The sequence below is a fragment of the Zalophus californianus genome, chromosome 1 (genome assembly GCF_009762305.2).
Source record: "Zalophus californianus isolate mZalCal1 chromosome 1, mZalCal1.pri.v2, whole genome shotgun sequence".
Lineage (NCBI taxonomy): Eukaryota > Metazoa > Chordata > Mammalia > Carnivora > Otariidae > Zalophus > Zalophus californianus.
Window position 1 is genome coordinate 129,789,657 of NC_045595.1, and position 5,860 is coordinate 129,795,516.

The 5,860-nt window shown below is 37.9% G+C and overlaps 1 pseudogene; it reads left to right on the plus strand.

Annotated features, from left to right (window-relative positions):
- Positions 1 to 2,011: 2,011 nt before the first annotated feature.
- On the plus strand, positions 2,012 to 5,588 carry LOC113915940 (annotated as a pseudogene).
- The last annotated feature ends 272 nt before the right edge of the window (positions 5,589 to 5,860 follow it).

Below are 5,860 nucleotides of genomic sequence, written 5' to 3' on the forward strand. Positions count from 1 at the left end.
CATCATTTACTTGCTGCTAAGGCAGGCAGTTAATGTCTCTTCCCTTGTAGGTTGAGCATCATTATCTCCCTTTTATAGGTAAAGAATCTGGGAATCAGGGAAGTTAAGTAACTTGTCCTAGGTCATTCTAATCAGCGTAGGGGTTAGGATTCAAGCCTAGGTTCCTCTGACTTTAAGCCCCAAACCCAAATCACTATGTACTCTGACCTCACTGATCTGAAAGGTCTCTGTCAAACATTTGGAAGTGATGAGATAGATTTGCAGAGTGAGATTTCCAATAGAGAAATGGAGCTAGTGGTAGGTGATCAAATGGTAGATGCAGTAGCAAGTGGTAGAGGATCCCTACATGCTTTAAGGGGAACTGTTATGTATATCAGGAGTCTTAACTGGGAAAAACTCAGGAGTGACAGAGATTTTTAATGTAGGAGTCTGCTGTGTGCTATCCTTAGGGCTTGGTATTGCTTCCGTCTCTTGATATGAATGTAGAAGCCTTAAACAACCATAGTTTCCAAAATATATCCCATGCTCCCACTAGCCCCACCTGAGTCCACCATGTCTGAAATTTCTTTAATAAAAGATTACGGTTTATTTTTTTAATGAGAGGTTTAAAATATAAACATGCCTGAGAGAAGTACCCATTGTGTCTTAAATTCATCCTGAGATGGGAAAAATTGCTACTAGCATCTTTCTTAAAGGAAAGTGCAGGAGGCTAGTTTACAGCTTGAGGAATTAAGTACTGGATTATTTTAAAAAAAAAAGTCTCCTTTGAATTCTAAAATAAGGAAGGGGAGTGGTGGGGAAGGGCTATGTATTTCTTTGCTGCAGAAAAACATGGAAAAGATAAAGTAGCCAGATATCTGCTTCCCTATCCTCATCTCTCTGGTCCCAGAGTGGGTGGCCAGGCATTCCTTCTTCCTTAGGATGGATGGTCTGATGACAGAAGGGACATGAAAAATTCTTTGGGCAACTAGTTGACTGCACTGAGCCTTTATTTTCAGGTGTGTCTTGTCCTTTTAGGGGAAGTGACAGGTTAGAGTGGGGTATATCAGAGGCTCCTCCAAAGACACAACATGTGAAGAGTCCAATCTACCTCCAAACTTCCCCTGACCCTGTTTCTCTGCGTGAGAAGCAGACTTGATTGGATCAAGTCCCCTTCTCCCTGGGTTGTTACATTACTATCTCAACTGATGTAGCTTACCTAGAAAGACAACACAATATTCAAGCAAACAAAACCTTTTCTAGACAGGTCTCAAATACTAGAGTATAAATATGTTTGAACTATGGTATGTTTTATAAGCTAAAACATATTCAGGTTCTAAACTAAACTTGATTATGACCCCTGCCTTTCTTTTTCCAAGGGGGAAAAATTTGAGAGGATATTAGCAATACAGCTGAGCCTGCTCACCTTTCTTCTTTTTCAAAGTCAGAAAACCACAAACACAACTAGAAAAATCTTCTAGTGAGGCATGAATTACCAAATTAGGAGAGTAAAGCATAGTGAACTGAGAGAGAAGAGTGAAGAAGTTATGGACCTGGGTGACTAACTTTACCTACCTAAATAGGAAGTCTTGCAGAGTTTTTCAAAGCAGATTATTATCTTATTTTTCAAGCACAATGGCCAAGATGGCAGGACAAAAGAGTGGCAACTTTTTTGGAATGAGTAAAGCCTATTTGGAAAACTGATGCTGAGACAATAATGAGAGAAGAGGAGAGGAGGGAGGGGGGAGAAAGAGAGAAAAAGAGAGTTACTAAAGACTTTAATTAAAGAGTCACTGAAGGGGCACCTGGGTGGCTCAGTCATTAAGCATCTGCCTTCAGCTTGGGTCGTGATCCCAGGGTCCTGGGATCGAGCCTCGCGTCGGGCTCCCTGCTCAGTGGGAAACCTGCTTCTCCCTCTCCCTCTCCCCCTGCTTGTGTTCCTTCTCTCACTGTCTCTCTCTCTCTGTCAAATAAATAAATAAAATCTTTTTAAAAAGCCACTGAATTTCATATCTTTGCTGAATTATGAACCATGTACAAGGTAAGGTCAGACCCTAGCCAAACCCCATGGCTAGCCCAGATCCATCCCACCCCCCAAGGTCTGGGTTCTCCTGGTACAAGATGAGTGTTGAAGGAGGAAGAGAAGAGGAGATAAGAAAATCCATTCCCAGCATCTGGTTGTAGAATATAGAGGAAAAAGAGCACAGTGAGTCTGTGCCAGCAATATCCACCTCAGCCAGCCCACTCCACTGGCACAGTTACCTAAAGACCATTGCCCTCAACCACAACTGCTTAGCTGTCAGTTCTGGATATAGTAAAAGATCCCAGGTGGAAATTCATCAACTGGTTTCCCAAGGGATTCAGGGAGTAAAACTTTGTCATCTTTGCAATTGTAGACAATCATATCCCACTTATCATTCTTCTCCAAGCTATTTCTAATTTGATGATTCTCAACCAGGGTTATGCATTTGAACCCCCTGTAAAACTTTTTTAAAAAAATGCATACTGTCTCCTTATTCCAGATCTAAGGAATAAGAATCCTTAGGAGTAGGGTTATCTGTATATGTATTAAAAACAAAAAACTCAAAGACTATGAAGCACATGTCAAATTAAGAACCACTTTTCTAATTTCCTTAGTCCTTCTTTTACTGATAAAATTCAAAATATCCTCTCCATCTCAGCTATTCTTTAGAATATATTGGTTTTCAATCTTGCTTTTAAAATAACTGGTAAGGAATATAAAACTCCAAACATCAGAAAATTGAACTACCACCTCCCTATTCTATTAATGCAGCCTAACATAGCATTTCTTCTCCTCTCAGCATTAGCAAAACCTTTGTAGGCTTGTACACATCCTTTTCAGTTGTTTGATCCTGTGCTGCTTTATGGAATGAGGTTCTCCCTGAGAGGTCCTGAAATACTTTCTACAGTAGCTCACAGGGCTTACTGCTGAAGACTAAGCTGCCTAATGCAGTGTCCTATCCCTTCCCCTTCTTTTACTTGCCTCATGGCTTCTGGTCTGCCATAAACACTTGTTTTCAAGTCTGGCTGTGTCATTTATGGCTTATTCTTATATCTTTTCTGTGCCTTTGGTGAAATATAAGGAAACTGAATCACAAATCCAATCTGCTTAGACCAGTTTGGATCAAGTTTCCAGAGTGTTTACAGTATATTCTAAATCCATGCTATTTGCATATTGATCAGCCTCTCATAAATCTCTTGATCCATAATCTTGATTAAAATATTGAAGGCATGTTATTATCAAGCCTATTTCAGATCAATAATTGCCTAACACTTCACTTCTTTCCAAAATGTGATATCAATAAAAGAATTCACAAGGAAAAAAAACAGACATCAATAACTTGGATACTCCACAGGTGAAAATCTCAGAATCACCTTATCCTCTATGATACATCCTCTTGATGTATAATGTTTCTCCTTTGTAAAAAGTCATGCTAGAAAGATTTTATAGCTCTTGACGGAAATAGTTATGAGATACTATCATAAACCAGTTTTTATTAGAGCCTGCCGAAACTATAGGTAAATAATTTATTATTGAATTAAAATGATGCCACAGAAAAATGATGAATCCACACATTCATTCAATTAATGGATACTTAGAGAACACTACGTCAGACAGGCATAATGCTAAGCATGGAAAATAGAATGATGACCAAGTCAGATCTATTTCCTTACCCCACACATAGAGCTAGGAGTCCAATAGGGGAAGAGAGATATCAGTGGAGAAATAATAAAAAAATTATTCTATATATACTAATGAGGAGTCCTTCTACTATAAAATACTGCAGCGCTATGACACCATATGATGAGAAGTATATACATTGTTGAATTTCAAAATGCCTGTGGATACACACATTTGAGAGGAATATAGAGAAACTAGAATTGTTGTAAGAGAGCACATCCTGGATTGCTGAGGTGACTTGAAATAATGCTACATGAAGACCAATAAAAAGAATGGAGATGATTAGTCTAAAGAGGGATGAACATCTCAGTCACCAGACCTCTGATGGTTGGAATGTGCCAAAGGGAGTTGATCTGGTTTGTAGGATCTTAGGGAACTGAACAGAGAACAATGAGTAGAAGCCAGAAGAGAACAGATTCAATCTCAAAAGAAGAAATGTCTTTATATCAGGATTGTATCGAGATTGAGTGGGTTACTTATGAAACAATGAGATTTCTATTAGTGGATTGTTTCATCGCACTTTGTCTCATCTCTTACAAGCATATTTCAAAAGATTTTCAACTAAAAAATGTGCAGTAGGATTAGAGGGTAAAAACCCTCCCAGACCTGAGGTCCTACAAATCATACCTTATATACTTTAAACTATTTGATGTATAGAGAATAAAACCTTGTACTCTTAAACATGCTTACTATCCTTTAATTATAATGTCAAATTTCTGTTATTTTAATTGACTATTCAATCTTATGTTTTATTTTATACGATGGGGATACATTTTAAACTACAAATTAAGCCCTAATAATTCATTTTTAACATGAAATTATGTGACTATTTTAAACATGTTTTAAAAATAGGAAAAGCTTAGTGACAACATGTCTAATGAGAAGGAGGTGAAGGCTGAATTTCTTAGATTATTGTTGGGAATTAAATGCAACTGGTTTACCTTGAAAAAAAAATAGTGAAATTTGAAGAAAGGTCCTGTGACTTGGCAGAAGAAAATTTGAAGAAAGACATATCTAACTGTGTAAAGCTATTAGAGTCTTTAACACCACCCTGTGAAGATGACAGCCAGGCTTAGGAGACCATTAAGAAGCTTGAGAAGAATGTAACGTTCCTTAGCCAGTGTATATCATGAGCAACCAGGAGGGCTTAGATATTGGGAGCTATTAATCAGGAAAGCCAGGTTAGTAAAGCAGTTAAAATAATGACTCAGCAGATAGAAAATCTGAAGAGAATGCATGCCAAAAAGCATGCTGAACTAGAAGAACCAAAACAGGTTCTTTTACAAAATGCAATGTCTTTAACTTTCTTGTACATGAAGATGACTGCCAAGTTTTTTTAAAAAGTTCAACTTTTCTAAACACCATGCATTTTCTCTTCAAAGAGTGTCCATTGCCTCTTTACCCAGAAATATTGGAAATGCGGGAATGGTGGCTGGGATGGTCACGCAGTTGGCATATTTTGGGGTCACAGCAAAGTAAACACCATCCCTCATTACATGGATTTATGAGCATCTATTCCTAGGCAGATGCTGAAGAAGAAGAATGTGAACTAAAAACTAAAGGAGAGTTGGAACCATCTGGAGAAGAAATAGTTATATAAAGGACAAAACTGCCAAGTCAAGTCTTTCTGAAAAGAGAAATAATCTATCAAAATGGGATGTCTCTTTGATTTATGACATGGTAGCTTCCTGGACAACAAGATTTCCGTCAGAAAGGCTACTAAGGCACTCTGGCTTTCTGTTATATTCACTGTACTGTTTTAGCTTCGATGAGCTTCCTCATAGGCCAATTTCCCCAAATGTCTCTGGATGGCACTCCAACACAGGACAGGGACTCCTGTATGTCTCTAGAATGTATTTTGTAGACATTTCTCAGACTTCGACACAATGAGTCACCACCAGTGTGACTACAGCACACCCAAATACGTGTATCTTGATTTTTTAAAATTTCAGCATATGAACTTTGTAAATTAGTAACTTTCAGCTGGGAAATTATAGCATGGAAGCAGAGGTGCTCAGAATTGCTGCAAGATATTTTACATTTCCCTTTTTTGAGATTACTTGCCCAATTAAAATACAGTGGGGAAAAAGCCTACTTAAGATTTTTTTTTCTGCCTCTGATCTTTTAATAAGCCTTCTGAGGAAGAGATATATAAGATATATATGAAATAACCATTCA